This window comes from Polypterus senegalus, chromosome 9, assembly GCF_016835505.1.
Source record: "Polypterus senegalus isolate Bchr_013 chromosome 9, ASM1683550v1, whole genome shotgun sequence".
NCBI lineage: Eukaryota > Metazoa > Chordata > Cladistia > Polypteriformes > Polypteridae > Polypterus > Polypterus senegalus.
The window spans coordinates 64930423-64945208 of record NC_053162.1 but is presented as its reverse complement, the minus strand read 5'-3'; the positions used below and the strand labels follow the sequence as shown (position 1 = coordinate 64945208).

The 14786-nt window shown below is 36.9% G+C and overlaps 1 long non-coding RNA gene across 6 annotated transcripts in view; it reads right to left on the bottom strand.

Moving 5' to 3' along the window:
* The window catches only part of LOC120535374, a 63820-nt gene that overhangs the window by 28152 nt on the left and 20882 nt on the right, over positions 1–14786 (bottom strand). For 4 of the 6 annotated variants that reach the window (XR_005634890.1, XR_005634892.1, XR_005634894.1 and 1 more), the window contains 2 exons: positions 12964–13092; positions 9969–10136 (listed from right to left, as the gene is read on the bottom strand). The exons of 1 other annotated variant lie outside the window; for it this stretch is intronic. This is a non-coding gene — a long non-coding RNA (uncharacterized LOC120535374). The remainder of the gene's footprint in view (positions 1–9968; positions 10137–12963; positions 13093–14786) is intronic. One more of the 6 variants, XR_005634891.1, reaches the window with a different exon arrangement.

The window sequence follows — 14786 nt, the reverse complement described above, 5'->3', positions numbered from 1 at the left end:
GGACGGTTTAGCTCCCCTAGGTTGCAAGGGCTTGTTTTCACCTGGCCATAACCAGTGCCCCAATGCAGCCCCACAATGACCAGGCTTGCTCATGGGTTGGCCGCTCTTGGTCAAACCTCTGCTTTCTTACTTTATTCACCTGCCTGTCTGGGGCACCCCAGGAGGAAATCGGGACTCTGCCTTCACAGGGAGGCAGACACTTTCCTCCTAGAGAGCATAATAAGCCACTTTCATCTCCCCCATCTGGAGCAGCTCAATTCTGTGAGCCCCCCCTGTACAATCCCTGGCCTGCCCAGGCTGTCTAGATAAGTGTGCCGGGAGCGGAGCCTGCACCGGGTCTCTCCGAACTGCAAAACACCTTCCCTGCCTGAAAACTCGGTCATGGTATGCTCCCACCTGGGTGTTGCTGGTCCTGTCCCCTTCTCTTCCAGGATCCAACCTCCCTACATGACTATGCCAATGTCAGAAACTCCACACAGAGCCATAGCAAGGTTTGGGGCAGCCCCCCATATAATTGGTATCCTGGCTGCAAAATCATGAATATATTACACAGCACTGATATGCACAAAACCGAGTCCAAAACAGAACTGAATAGGAAATAGGAACAGGAAAAGGTGGAGGCTTTTAAAGGGGAAGACAGGAAGTGAAGTCAGATGGGTCGGGCTCATAAAGGTCTTCAGCCATAGACTTGAACCCGGACATGACATCAACAGGGCCAGGTGGAATCTCCCGTGGATGGTGTGCAGGAAAGTGAGAAAAAGAATCAGTGCACTCTGCCACAACCCGGTCTGACTCGGAATTGCCCTTACTCAAGCCTTTTAGCTGACTCCCATGCGCACGTGTGTGACAGTAGAAAGGTCTAAAGAGGGAAGAACAAGTGTTACTGACGAATCTCAATTGACTATCAACAACAACTTGACATTGCAAATGCCCTTTTCAGAGAAGACAAACAGATTATGTTGCTGCACATTTGGAAATCTACAATGATTTTGTACATGCCATAGTGCATGATGACTTGGGGTACCATAAAGGTTGTGCAAGTTGGGTACCCTTAAAGCGTACTGTTCTGCACAAGCAACAGCACATAGAGATTACAATCCAATTCCTGAAATGTTATGAAAAAATGCCCAAGTGTTTTAAATGGATGGTCAATGAAGATGAGACATGGGTCCATCATTCTGAGCTGGAAAGCAAGAGACAAGGCGTACAGTGGAAACACCTGTCTTTTCTGACAATACTCAATGAAGAAAATCATTATGATCTTGTTTTGGGACATGAAGGATCCTATTCAGGAACACAGACAATTAGTGACCAGTACAAAGTTCAGTGTCATTAGAGAGTAACTGCAAGGTGCAAGTTGAGGCACAAGAAGAGGAATTCTGTCAAAAAACATCTTACTCCTCCATGATAATTAACATCCCCATGCAGCCGTCACAACCGTGAAGACAATGCAATAACTGCAGTTTCAACATCTTCCACATACCCCTTATAGCCCTTATGTAGCACCATGTGACTATCACATCTTTGGTGCACTTAAAGAGGCTCAACATCATTGCAGGTTCACCTTCAATGATGAGGTTAAGGAAGCCCTGGATTTAGGAGCAGCCAAAAAGCTTCTTCTCCCAAGAAAGATACAAGAAGTGTATCGACCTACTGGTAGACTGTGGATAAGGGATATAACTGTTATGTTCATCTTCTCAAAGTTAAGGGTAAGTTGCCTAATTGAAGTATCTTATTGAATTAATAAACTGAGGAGGAATGAACTATACAGAGGATTGCTAGTCTTCTATGTACAGTAGAGAAATGGGGTTCATTTAGAAGGTGAGGAAATACAATCTGTTTTTTAAGATGAAGTAAATAATGATTTTGCAGTCAAGATGTTATTCTCATCAAGCTGTTCAAATGATATGTTCTTTGTCTGTAAAGGGTTTCAATATCGTGCTCAATCAACAATCTAAATTAAGGATGTTTTAGTAACAACAGAAGCTAAGAAGCAAATGTTTCAGCGTATCTTACATTTTTAAATGCAGATGCCAGACCAAGGATGCTTATAACCACCACAAAAAACATGTTCCCATTCACACTCCCAGTAAGCTGGCAATAATGGCTTATAAAAGATGTTATGAGTAGTATTTTTCCACAAAGGAGAAGTAAAGTTGGATGATAACTAAAATAGACCAAGGCTGCTTTAGAGTAAAGAATCTCAGTAAACACACTCATCCATGTAAACATATTGATGGGAAGTCATCCACATCTGGCAATGATGGCTTTGAATGTCTGTCAGATAAGCAGCTATTGCTTTGATGGACCTGCAGCATATAAAGAAACAGATCATTAATGAAGCAAATGCAAGGCATATCAACAGAAATCAAAGATCTCTGTCTTTCTGCCTAGTTTCTAAATAAATATGTGAATGGATGGGTATGTTATTTAAAATTTTCTGTTATGTATTTTGATTGAGATGGCGAAAAGAAGTAATATATTAAAGTTGAATGGTTTAATGAATGATAAAAATGAAATGCAAAAGAAGCATAACTAGAATCATTCTTAACTTGGATGAGTTTAATACAGTTTTTTAGGTCCAAATAAGCATAAAATGAAACATTTATCTGAAAGAGCAAATATCAGGAAGACACACCAGAAAGAATCCAAAGCAAATAATAATATATAGAGTTTATTTAATTAAAGATACACAAAATAACCTGTCCCATAGCCAATAAGTCACCATAGGATGTGCTCTGTCGTAATATGTCTATCTGAAGTGCTTCTATTCCCTGCCAGGTAAATAATTAATCTGTTTGTCTGTGTTTGTGTATAGTGTGAAATGTCATTTAGATTTCAGTTCTGTTTTAAAACAGACTGCTGAATGCTTTATGGTGCAAAGGCACGTCAGATGCAGTAAGTCTGATTTGAGTTAAAGCGGTAGAGAGAATGAAGACTGATATCTAATGTAGTTTTTGTGTACTTCTATCTGCCTGTCATGTTTTCCTTCTACAATAACTAACCGATTGGTAAATGTAGTGGTTTTTTGAAATTGTTTGAAGATGTGAGATGAGTGAGATTTCCATTTAGCAGAGTGATATGTTGTTTTTAGTCAGTCTGTGTTTTTCGTCTTGCCAATTAGAGATAGACAATAAACTAATCAATTTAATATGTTCTCATCATTACACATGATTGTCATTATTTTACATGTTAATTAGCTTTGTGAATCCAATCCTTGCCATTCTTTTTTATCTTCCTTGAGTTGTAGAATGCATTTGAGCCTAAAACTCAAAGTCAGTGCATTTCCCCTACAATGAGCTTAAAAGATTTTTTTTTCCTGTCAGATTTAAGTGCTAATAACTATTTCATGTAAGCCATCATGAGAACCGGTACTCAAAACATGTAAGAATTGAGACCACCACTCTTTAAGTAAAATTGTGCAACTTTATGTCTTAAAAAGATTAAATTGGGTTCATTTCCTGCATGGTATAAAAAGCGGTTGGATTGTTTTAACAGAAATAAGTGACATCTAAGTTAGAGCCAAAAAGGTCCCATTAAATGGCTGCTGAGCTGGACTTTTTCATGGTATATTGGATAGTGTTTCAAGCTGAGTTTTTCTGATTATTCATTTGTTGCTCATTAATTGGTTACATGTTCCTTATCTATCATGTCAATAAGTGCAATTATCCAAGGACTATAGATAAAAGTATTAACAAAAACAACAAAAAAAAATGTAACTCAAAACAGAGGTAGAAACATGATTCTATTTTTTTTAAGTGTCTAGGCATTTATTTTGTTTCAGGTTAAGAAAATTTTAAGTTTCTTAACATAAATCTATATGTCTCTGTGACCATTTCAGTAATGAGGAAGGCATAGCGGAGTTTGCATGTTCTCCCCGTGTCTGCGTGGGTTTCCTCCGAGTGCTCCGGTTTCCTCCCACAGTCCAAAGACATGCAGGTTAGGTGCATTGGCGATTCTACGTTGTCCCTAGTGTGTGCTTGGTGTGTTGGTCTGTGTGCTATGCGGTGCGCTGGCGCCCTACCCAGGTTTTGTTTCCTGCCTTGCTCCCTGTGTTGGCTGGGCTTGGCTCCAGCAGACCACCGTGACCCTGTAGTTAGGATATAGGGGGTTGGATAATGGATGGATGGAAGGCATAACTCAGTCTTGTTTAGCAGAATACCCAACATCAAAACATTTCAGAAAATTGGAAATGTGGCACTGTTTAAATCTAAATCACACAACTGTTTGATGGACTGGTGACCCTTCTATAACTGATTCATGCTTTAATTGCAGTAACATTTGGAGAGCCTCTAGTTTCCCCAAACCCTCTATTGGAAAAAAATGGATGGTTCAAGGATAAATAACATGCAAAGAATACTATATATATATTTGGTCATACATATTATGTGGAAGTCTTTAGCCACATGTTAGAAAGAGGACAAAACAGGAGATCAAACTATTTACAGTGCTATACTAAGATTTCATGCTTTTTCTCAGTAATGTTCTAATATACTGTATGATTTGGTAATGATGATATTCATAATAATGGCAGTAGCATTTTTAGGAAATCCATTACAATGGTGTAGCATGTTACCCAAAATATATATGTGATCAAAAAGTCATTCATCATAAGGATGTAATTTGGAAAGAAATCAAATTTGCTACAAAACTTAAACATTACCACAACCATATCACACACGACGCTGTTATATAACCTCTTTGCAAGATGGTTTGAGAATATCTTTAGTTTTTTTAAAAAGCAAGCATACTATGTGTGTATTCTCATCACTAGTTTTGATGGGCAAAATTTGCCAAAGTGTTTTTCACAGCAAATATGCTTTGTTCGCCAGTGACCTTGCTCACCAAAGTATTTCCTGGAAATTCACTGTATGGATGACATAGGTAATCCTTTTTTTTGCAAGCACCCTATGATTCTTTGCGAGATCAGCGTGATGTCACAGAGCTGTACCAGCTATAAACAGAACTTTCACACATGCTTACTGTAAGGTCACTGCCCAGTCTGCTTCAGGTATGCTTGATGGCAATACTCTAACAATTGACATTTGCACCCAGATTGGTATGAAAAACAACAAACATTTGCTCTACTTTCATTTGATGAGTACATTAGCTGATCATAATGAGAATATTATGAGTTTAGCCACAGAATATACAACACTGATCCCTGTGAACTGACAGTGCAGCATGGCATGGCTAATTTCCAAGCTTTATTAGCTATGTGCTTCCCTTCCCTTCTCCGCGCTCTGGGGTGACCTCTGGATCTCTGGGCTTGGAACTCCCTTCATCTTCCGCACGTTTTTGGGGGCAGGTCTGTGGCCCTTCACACTCACTATTGGATGCTCCTATAGAGAAACCTTACACATACAAGCGTGCGTACGCACACAGGTGCTCACATGGTGATTTCATAAGTATGACTTGGACATCTTCAGCACATGACCTAAGGTTGTGGTTGGCCCTAAATGCCTTAGTAATAATTACTGTATGATTGTCAGCAAACATTTTTACTTTTATATATCTTCATGTAGCTGATGCAGCAATGTTTTCGTCTTGTGGTATACCCCCTCTCTTTCTGCAGGTCCAGAAGCGGATTCTGGTTCATTTATTGTTTATTCTATACGAAAACCCCCCCTTCCCCCTTTACCTCCATCTCTTCCTTTTCTCTCTTCTTTTTCTTTCACTTTTGTCTCCGTGTCCGGTTAGAATCTTAAAAACATATGAAAATATTTTTAATAAAGTTTTGGTATCAGGCGTGACGTCAGCAGAAGCTGTAACGCTCCACCTGAGAGAAAAACTGTAAGGCTAGTCGCCAGCATTCAGACATCAATTCTGATTGCTTCACAGCCGAACAGGACACGGTAAAAAAAAATGTGCTTCCCTTACGAGTCAAAACAAACCTTAAAGGAGTCCTCCTCAAGTCAGTAAGAGTTCTTGTAAAATAATAATAATAATGACATAATTATATTCACAAGGTGCTTCTAACTTCTTGATGGAAAAAAGTGCAAAGTATCTGCACAGGTATATCAGAAACAGAGAAGACATTAGAGCTGAGACCAGAGCCCTGACTTCAAACGATGGAATAAGACAGTCTTATGCCTCGGTGACCAATGTGTTGTCTAACCCACTCCCACTCCGGGGTGTTCTATCATCAGTACTCATCACAAATCTGAATTTCCTAAGAAAAATGTAATAATAACTTTGGAAATATAATTATTTTTGGTGGCATTTTTGTTTAATTGGGATTCCTTTATTTCTTTGCCATTTGGATGAAGTATGAAAAATAATGAATGATTTTTACATACTAAAGTTGAACGTCACAATTAATGTCTAATTTTCTTGAAAAATCAATATGCTCATAGTGAACCAAAATGGTTTAATATACTCTCCATGTTGTTCAAGATGAAATACATTTTACAGGCACATTAGATCATATGATTTATAAAAGCAGAGAGCCAAAATGATAGTTAAGCAGGATCTTAATCATAGGGTCACACCAGATAAATCATCAAAATTACTACACTTTGTTGCTTTAGTTTTAAGAATTTTGGAATAACAACAAAGGTGTTGTACTTTTTTTTTACTTCCAAAATATAATCAGTTAATAATGTATTAGAAGTTATCATAATAAAGACACTAAAATGTAAACAATTTTAGAAATAAGCATAACTAAATTAAGAATGTTTGTTGAAAGTATACTCTAAATTAAATTACCATTTCCAAAGTGTAGAATTGGACGAATGGATTAGAGGAGGTAGAGAATGCGTAATTTTCTCCTCATCCTATCCTAAAAGACCTCAGTGTAAAAAAAAAATAATAATTTTCAAGTCATTTATTAAAGCTTCCCTTGAGCAAAGGACTGAGCTACATTTACTATCAGTCGGCCTTGCAATCATTTGGTATGCATGCATGGAAACCAGAAATTAATAGTAACTAGAAAAATCTTTCATCTTTTTAATCATTTTTTATTTAATTTTATTTATGAATCACAAGTCTGGGAATTCATTTTTTTGTTTGCTTTTTAAATTTCACTGTAAAGCTTATTTATTTTTTATGTGTCTTTTGGGTTTAAAAGTTTATTTTTTTACTGCATGGGGTAAACAAAACATACTTCAAACAGCAAACATGAGTTATATAAAAGCTCCCGTTCCGATCAAAGTCCAAGAACTGACTGGATATTTTGCTTGTCCATTTGCCTCAGCACATAACATTTGCTTTCAGGGCTTCCACATAACTTTATCAAGGCTAGATGGGATCTGAGGCATTACAAAACATGCCTATGGGTTCAGAAGTAAAAAAAAGCAAATCTGTAGCAGACAATTACCATTTCAGGAGTGTGGATATTGCATCCCTGGGGTCTGAATTAGGACATCAGTCTTTAACTTCACATCATTTGTATTACTGAATGGCACAGCAATACATAGGCACTTGTCTTCTTATTTCAAGATCATACATTATAATTACCCTAGTTAAACCTGAGGATAAAATATCATGCACTTGATTTATTTTAAAAACATCTTATTTTCATTACACGTCCCCAGAGCTTTACATTTTGTTTTCAGAACAGTTCAGATGCCCTAATTTGCTAACTACAAGCAAAAACATATGGCCTATTTGATACTTTATCTTGAAATGAATTATTGTTTACAGCAGTCAAGTCTTATAACATTCTTCTGGATACAATTCAAATATTCATAATCCTAATTTTTATTTTTATTTACAATCCTTCTGAATTCACTAGACCCAGAATAATATTACATCTTGGGCTGAGATTAAGCATGAAATAAGAGGTAGAAACGCGACACATATTCAGATGCAAGTAAACTGATTTTTTCATTTTTGTATTCATGCATTTGTACTTAGTGTAATCCCAAGAACGGGTCATGGGTGGCCAAGGCCTATCTCGGAAGTACTTATTTGCATGGCAGGAAGCAGCCATGGACAATGTGCTACTCTACAGCAGGACTACCACAAGAACACTTGCACATTTTTTATGTGTAAATTCCATGTGGCCAACGCTTGGGCATGGAACTCAAACTCCATGAGGCAGCGGTACTACATTGTGCTACTGTGCCAACCCTCTACAATATTAATGTTTCTATTCTAACTTTTTTATACATTACTAGGGGGCTCCACCCCCTGCTCGCTTCGCTGGCCCACCCCCGTGTTTGGTTTACCAGATATACAATTTAAAGAGATTGTTATTTTCATGGGAATTGTTACATATGTATTATTTTCACTTTTACTTTAAAAACTTTTGTAAAAACAGTACTTGTCCTTTATTTCCTTTATTTGGTTACATCTCTTTCTTGCATAATGTATAACACCGCTCGTGTTGTGAAGTGGGGCCGGCTGAATGCACGTAAGGAGATGCCGTCGGATCATCTGCTGTCTTTCTGCTGCTGACGAGCTGCGTGTTCTGCTTGTCGCTTGTCGTTGTTTTAAGAGCTGGGAGCATGTGATGCGTGTCTGCAAAAAGCAATCCAACAACTGCTAGGTTAGATGTCCATGGACTTGTTTTAAATGATGGCTCACTGCCTTGTTTCGTGGGACATTGTAAAAACATTACTTTTCCTTTATTTCCAACCCCGGGCGTGGTTAAATCTCTTTCTTGCAGGACGTATAACGCTGCTCGCGTTGTGAGGGGGGAGCAGCGCCGATCATTTTAAAACCTGTACAGCCGCTGTCCTTTTTGCCAGTTCATGTGTCTGCTGCTCGCGTTGTGATCGCTTCTCCGTGATCATAAATATACACCTGACTGAACTGTGTTTTCTTTGAAATTATACTTGTCATTTATTTAAATGTTTGCGGGACCACAGATTCTCATAGTGTATGGTCCATTATTGTGTAAATCTATGTTTTGTGCATTGAGTGATGCAAAGGCGAAAAGACTTTGTTTTCTGCTCTTTGCCTTTTATTTCTGACCTCGCTTTGTCCATTTATTTTTTCAATTACATCTGGTCCTGATGATTAATTTCCTTTTGTTAGCGCCAATGCGATCTTGACTCTCTTTTTTTGATACTGTAGCGACTGACGTAATAAAGTGTCACAAAAGTTTTACTTGAACAATCGCCGACTTCATATCCCCAAACACAACTTTCTAGCACCCTTTCCAACCCCTCATCCCCCCGGGTCCCCCCACTTACTGCATCAATCAATACCCCGCTATCAGTCTTCCATGCTATACTCCGCCCTCCCTCAATCAGACCTAACAGTCACTTAAAACAAAAAGGGCTTCAACCTGGCTGGGATGCTACAATACTTTCGAATTGTACTACTTTCATATTCTTTACCTTTCTCTGCATGTGTATAGCGCCATCGTTTTTTTGAGCCTTCGAATTCCACTGCTTTCATAATCTCTTATCTGCCTTTTTTTCTCTCCAACGCTTTTAGGTCTCTTTTCTCTGCACTGCTCTTTCTTCTTTGCTTTAGTCAATGACATTTCATCTAGTACGTATTGTCCTTATATGCTTTATACATTACATAAAAGAGTTAAAAGGTCACCTCTGGTGGCTAGTACCTATTTGAATTTTACAGAGAAAACCTTTCCTTTGCAGTTTATTAAAATACTTTTATTTAACCTTCCCAGTATTGAATTTCTTCGTGGCTCCTGAATATTGGTTTCCCATTTTGGCTCTGACAAATGATCAGGTTGAGTCATTGTTTAAAAATTGGCGTGTTTCTTTGTTTAACATGTATCACCCAGTCCTTTTCATTTTTTTCTCTTGCATGTCAGTATATCTTGTAAAAGATGACGCTGTTGCTGTTCACATGATCTGAAAGTGATTCTGTTGTTGATGTTATTTAAGATGGTAATGTGGAAGTTGTTTTGTCTAATTATATAGGTACAAGCTCAAAAAAAATTTTTCATTTTGCTAGGGATTAGGGAAAGGAATTTAAAGCAGCTAGGAATCTGTTTTGTTTTAAGACTTTGACTTTTGTCTCTTATTTTGGTACCCTGTTTGGTTTATTACCATGTTTCTCTTGGATTTTGAGCACTGCCTGTCTTCTCAGCAGGCAGTCCCTTTTGTACCTTCATTTCTCAGGCGCCTTTCACTTCTGCATAACTAGTAGGCAATTCTGCTTATAATACAAAGAGGCTGTTTTGTTTGATGGTCACTCCGGTACTAAGATGCTGGCATCTTAGGAGAAAAGCAGGAGAAATTGTTTAAATACTTCATGTTACTAGAGTGAGAGAAATTCAAAATGCTGTTAAGAAAAATAACAAAACAGATCAAATTTAAACAGCAATATTACTTAGCATGTTATTATGAAAATAAAGATTAAAAATTGTGCAGGCTATATTAGTAGGCAATGTAACACATTTTCAAACTCACTTAATTCATATCAGAGTCACAACAGGCCAAAGCCTAACCTGGTAGCACAGCGCATAAGGAGGGAAACAACCTTGTACACAATGTTATTCCATGGCCAACAATTACAATTATATGAAAACATATTTTTGAAAAAAAAAATATTCTTTAACCTTTGCACAAACTCTTTATGTATTCAACCCCAACCTATATCTGTGCCTCATGTCAGCTTTAAGTAAAATGTCAAAATATTAACGTAAACATTAACTTGAATCATTTTTTAGGCATCTTTCTGACTAGTGGCTTACGTTTCTGATTTGTGTCTTTTGTTTTTTTCTTCACTGCCAGCGATATCTTAGCATATGCTGTAATATGATTTTCCATAACACAAAAGGGTTAGGTGAATTAGTGACATTATATTGGCCCTAGTGTGTGTTCGGTGTGTGTGTGTGTCTGCCCTTGGATGGACTGGCGCTTTTTCCAGGGTTTGTTCCTGCCTTGTGCTCTATGCTGGCTGGGATAGGCTCCAGCCATATTTCCAGGTTAGAAAATGACATGACATGAATAAATGGCTATGAGACTATAATCCTCTAATCAGACTTTTGACAAATTATTTATTTGATTAAAAAGCTAAAATTGCAAGTAGATTTAATTTGTTCAGGGTATGAATAGAAAAATAGCAATGCACATTTTTTAGGGCCTTCTTGTGAGTGAGCTACTGTATAACCTGATGACCATTAGTATACATGTTCAACAAATAAGATTAAAATTGGAAAAATACTACTTTTTTCATCTATTTTTATCCATCTATCCAACTACATCCCAACTACAGGGTCACAGGGGTCTGCTGGAGCCAATCCCAGCTAACACAGGGCACAAGGCAGGAAACAAACCTTGGGCAGGGCACCAGCCCAGTGCAAGGTGCACACACACACACCAAGCACACACTAGGGACGATGGAGATTCACCAATGCACCTAACCTGTATGTCTTTGGACTGTGGGAGGAAACCGGAGTACCCAGAGGAAACACACACAGACATGGGGAGAACATGCAAACTCCACGCAAAGAGGACCCGGGAAGCGAAAATTAGTCCATAACACAATTTTAAACTAAAAAAGAACATAAATTTAAACATTCATAGTGTTGCATTAATTTTCTATGAAGCAACAAGCTTACTCTACTAGAATGCATGAATATCAGTGTCTTCTTAGCTTTCAGCCTGAAAAGTCCATTGCTTCATTGCTTTTTCAAGAAAATGCGATTTATTGCTTCTTTTTTGGTAATTGCATAAAATGTAGATTGCTTACATTATCTGACAGTTGCTAATTAAACGGAGAAATAAAAACTTGTTTAGAATAAATAGCTATTTATGGTATTCATTTCATACAAGCAAGCATACACAAATGCTATGATTGATAAATAATTAAATTTGTATACTAATATCCCAATTTATATTTACATCCATCATTCAGATTTCTAAACCTGACAATGTCATTTTTGGGCCAGAGAGGAGGATGCTATTAGCTCACAGGCAAAAAACATATCTTCTGTTTTGTAAAATTGTTCCAGTTTCTTAATTGTTTGTCTGTTTCTTACCACATAAGCCTATCACTAAACTTTGCATCTTTTGGCTGCCTCTTTATTTTTCCCTGCTGGCTGAATGCATTATTTGTGAAACGTTTAAGCAATGGCCTTGTGATACTTTGAAATTGTTCATTAAGAGCTTGTCAGTATACTAATTAAAATACACTTTTAAACTTGTGTTATAACAGAAGTTAACAGTTATCAAGAAATACTAAGCATTAGTATTTTAAAGCTCTGGCTTTATCACTGCTCACACACATTTTAAAACAATCAATCAAACTTAAGTATGCTAGAATGAGATGTTAACCTGGTCACGTGTGCTGAAATTAAAAATATAAAACTTGTGTACATAAGAAGGAAGAAACACATATATTACTTTGTCACTTACATTTTCCAATACACTTGCACATAAATAAGGAAAAACTCGCAGTTGTATACAATAAGAGTGGAAATGTTAATCTGGTTAGCCCAATATAACCCTGATAGAGTTACTCTTTAACATTCTTGTGATCAAATATTTCAGGGAACTCTGATATACAGTACTATTGCTTAATGAGGGCAACATATTTCTACAGTGAAAGGAAAGGGAAAAGAAAAAAAGATTGTGGAAGAATAAGGTGGTTTATAATTCATGAAAAATGAGAGATGTTAGAAAAGCAAAGTAATTTTTGACATTTCAATAGCTAAACAACAGCAATGTATTTGATGTATTGGTAATGAACATTTGTTTTTCTATTGTAGGTGTTCTTACATATACCTGAAAGAAAGCTATGATGAAGAAATAGGTGTAATTCAAAAATACAGACCTGTTTCAATAGTTTATGATATATAGCACAATGAAACATATTGACTATGACCAAACACATTTAACAATTATTTCTGTCATTAGACATCATGCAGGCAGTAGTTAATAAAAATGATTGTAAATATTTTAACAGCTGCAGGAAGAATTAATTACTTGCCATTTTATTATGTTTTAAATCTGACAGAATAAATACCTTAAACCACCCAAAATCAAAAAATACTCATCCGGTAAGGTATTTGCAAACATATTTCTTCGAAAAACAAACCTTCATATATATGGCTATCATCAAGTCCCATGTAAAGAACTACTTGCACCATGTGGTTTTATTTTCTTCTGTTGATGAATATAGTATCCCAGTTCTTGCATCTTCAGCTAAATGGATAGCCTAATCAAACTTTAAAATAACATTAGAGGTCACAAGTACAGTAATGCTAGTGGGATACAATTACACTGCATCCAATATTTTAGACATCTGAATTTAAAATATTAAATTAGTGACATCGTTCCACTTGTTTCTCAATGACATTTTGACAGTACTGTTTAAAACTAATGATGGGAACAAAACTACACCAACAAATGTTATAGTCAGATACTGGCCAATTATTCCTACACATTCACACCTAGCTAAAAATAAGAAGTAAACTATTAAAAAGTATCTTTTTATGTATTTAGCCATCATTTAGTATTCACCAAAGGGAAGCAGAATAAGAGGAATTAGAATATGGAGAAGAACACTTTTTAAAAAGTAAAAAGGACAGAGGTTATATTGAAGTAGGACAAAACACCACTCATTCTGTGATGCAGGAATGGCTGCCATGTTTTCAGATTTAAGAAGAGTTTTTACCACTGTTGCCACTTACTTTTTGATATAAGAACCAATATGTTTAAAAATAGGAATAAAGATAAGTATCAGGAAAGTGTTTTAAATCCAAAAGCAAATGTGAAACTCTTCTGCAACTTTTTTTTATATCTCTGAAATGTGTCTGCTTAACTAGAATGAAGACTGTGTAAGAAAATCTACATCAGAAGTGAAATCATGACAGGCAGCATCCTTTGAAAGGAATTGGACTTTAATTTTAAAAAGATGCCAGCTCAATTCCTTCTTCTGATTCAAAACAATCTATTTTGTTTGGTTCTTGTTATTTCTGCAGAGCCATTCACCTTAAACCATTTAGCTTTAAACTCAGTCTTTGATTAACACAAACTAGGATGTGCATGAAGTAGCAGAAAAATTGTTTGACCTTAATGAAAAAGACCATTCCCTTCTTATTCATTAAACACAACAGTGCTACATTATAATGGACATATAAGACACTAGTTGAACTTTTTTGGTGAATGTACACAATGTTATTTCTGGAGATAACAAACCATTGTAAACTAACAACAAAACATCAACTAAACTGTGAAGAATGGTGGAGGAAGCATTATGCTTTGGAGATAGTTTTCTATCTGGATGGCTTGCAATCATTGAGGGTGCAACAAATTCCAACCTGCACTAGAAAATTCTACCGGACATATCAAGACATTTTCCTGTGATTTCATTCTGCATGATGATGATACCAAGCAAAGGATTGAATTTAAGACCATTTTAAATGGAGGAAATGTTCAAATCCTGACCTCCATCCCACTGAAATGATCTGAATGAAATAATTTAAACAGGATATTCTGCAGATATGGAACAACTAAAACAGTGGGCCAAAATGCCTCCTAAGTACTGAATCTGTCAGGACAGTGCAGGAAGTGTTCTGTTGAGGTTATTGCTGCTATGAGAAGTTTTACCAAATACTATTTATATGAGGTTATATACTTGACTGTCTTATATATATTTCTTTTCTGGTTCGGCCTGCTTCCACCTCAAAACCGGTCCCGCCCACACGCAGCCGACACGGCATTTCTCGATTCCTATTCGTCCTCTTCCAAACCCCTCCTCATGCTGCCAGCGGCTCCTCCTCAAAACTAGTCCCACCCACACGCAGCCGACACGGCATTTCGCGCCAATCTTCTGAAGTACGCTTACAAAATAAAGTAAACTCTGCATGAACCGAAAATTCACTTCTCCAGCTAGATTACATGCTCAGAACCATCAAT